This window comes from Silene latifolia, chromosome 1 (assembly GCF_048544455.1).
Source record: "Silene latifolia isolate original U9 population chromosome 1, ASM4854445v1, whole genome shotgun sequence".
Taxonomy (NCBI): domain Eukaryota; kingdom Viridiplantae; phylum Streptophyta; class Magnoliopsida; order Caryophyllales; family Caryophyllaceae; genus Silene; species Silene latifolia.
Window position 1 is genome coordinate 28,604,081 of NC_133526.1, and position 2,288 is coordinate 28,606,368.

Sequence of the window (2,288 nt, forward strand, 5' to 3'; positions counted from 1 at the left end):
CCTTCCCCCTCTTGTAGTATTTCTTTGGCTATGTAGGGAGGTATCTCGATTGAGTCAGAGTCTGGGTCATTCTCATCATCATCGTAAACAGAATTGCATTCAAGATAACACGAAGAGTAAGCAGAACCTGATTTATTCATATTAAGATTTGAGAAAAGTTGAAACAAAGAAGCCATCTGATCTGTGGTCAGTGGCGGTAAAGGGACAGTGGTTGGGACACTTCCCTGACTACCGTTGCTATTAGACACTAGGCTAGGAGAAACGAGGGGAGTGGGAATGACGGCAGGAGGAGACTCTCTAGGAACTTCTCTAGACTTCGACTCTAACTCCGACTCTGACTCTGACTTGAATTCATCGTCTTCTGGTTCACCTTTGAACATCTCTCCTTCTCCAGTAGTGAGTTTGAATAGCCTTCCTTGATTGTTTGTCCACTTGATCGATTTTCTCCATCCTTTCTGCTAATTGGTGTTGATTTTCGTGATTAACGCGGTAGGGTTGAAGTGATCATCTTGAAGTATCGTAGTAATGATCTCATCCTGCCCGGTTCTAATGAATCGATCTTCTCCAAATAGTAGACTCACGGCTTGTTAGTCTAGGCAAGGTGCTTGACGAGTCCTGACGGTAGGAACCGTTTTTGGAGGAATGAAGTAGCAATCGTGAAAGATCTCGATTCCGGCTAGCTTCCTTTCGAGATAATGCCAAGGTTCGGGAAATCCATGAAAGAATTCTTAACTTCCTTCCCTAACGAAGTATCCATTTAGGGTAGGGAGATAGGGTCACATTTGGATTCCCACATTCTTACGGTTTTGAATTTGAGCGAGCATCTCGAGGACTTCCTCTTTGGTGAGTTTGTATCCTAATCCAAGGGGTATTCTTTGTGAATTACCCTCCTTGTAGGGGGAAATGGTGCTCCTTCGGATAGGATTCAAAGGCATTCCCGGGAAGTATCCCTGGGTTTTGAGTATGTGGTTGACCACTAGGTTAGAGTAGGGATTGAAGTATAATGGTGCCAATTCGCTCTCTATGAGGTTTATGACATGGAAGCCCCCAAGTTCATGTACTGGATCTGCAAGGACTTGATTGCTTGACTTCTTTTCGATGATTGCCTTGATGGGCGACGAAGTGATCGTCACCACCTTACCATTTAGTGGGATTTTGATTTTCTGGTGGAGTGTGGATGTTATCGCTTTGGAAGCGTGAATCCAAGGTCTTCCCAGAAGTATGTTGAAGGATGCCTCAATGTCTACTATTTGGAAATTGACCTTTCGCTCAATTGGCCCTGTGGCTATAGTTAGGTCAACAAGTCCCACCACCTTTCCTCGTGTACCATTATATGCGCGAACACCTTGATTGGTAGGAGTCCAATCTGATTCTTTCATGCCCAATTTGTATGCCGTTTTCAAGGGTATGACATTGACCGCGGAGCCATCATCTACCAAGGTCATTGGCACATTCTTCTTTAAGCAAACAACGGTGATATAAAGAGCCAAGTTATGACTAGAACCGAAGGGTGGCAAATCCTCATCCGAGAAAGTAATAGGATTACTTAGCTTTGGTGATTCTTGAAAAACCAAGTTGACTACGTCGTCGGGTGTGGAGTTATGTTCCACATTTAGTTTGGCCAAAGCTTTCAGTAAAGCTTGGCGATGTGGGAATGAGCTTGATACTAGTTGCCAAACTGAAAGATCAGCCTTTGTCTTTTGTAGTTGCTTTAGTAGATGGTCGGTAAAGCCTTCTTCATTATCACTTGGTGTGACTACATTGGTTGGACCGTTTGCTATGGGACCATTTTGAGAAGTATTTTAGTATGGGCCCTGAACGAGTGAGGTGATCTACATCTTGATCTTCACAATTCTGGACTATTTCCTCACTGAGTTTGACTAAGTAGTGTTCAGTGAGATACAGATCTTCGTCATCGTCGGCCCATATTCCATTGAGAGTAGCAAGCTTCTTCATTCTCGTGATTTCAGCTTCTAATTGGATAATTTGGTCGACTAGTTCATCAACCATGGCTACTACTTCTTGCATTGTAGTGTTTTGAGAAAGAACTAGTGGTGCACGTTCTCTAGGTGTGGCGTTGGGGCCACGTAAGGTTGCCACTGCACTCTCTAGTTCCAAGACTTGCATATCCACACTTTTTGCCCATGCGATGAAATTGGTGATGGTTGGAGAAATGGTGGAGTAGTTCCCTTCATTTTTTATTGCATGAACTTCATTTTCGACTGGAGAAATGAGATGTGAACAATTTATGGTAGATTCTTCATCTGTAATCACTAGAACTCCAAGAG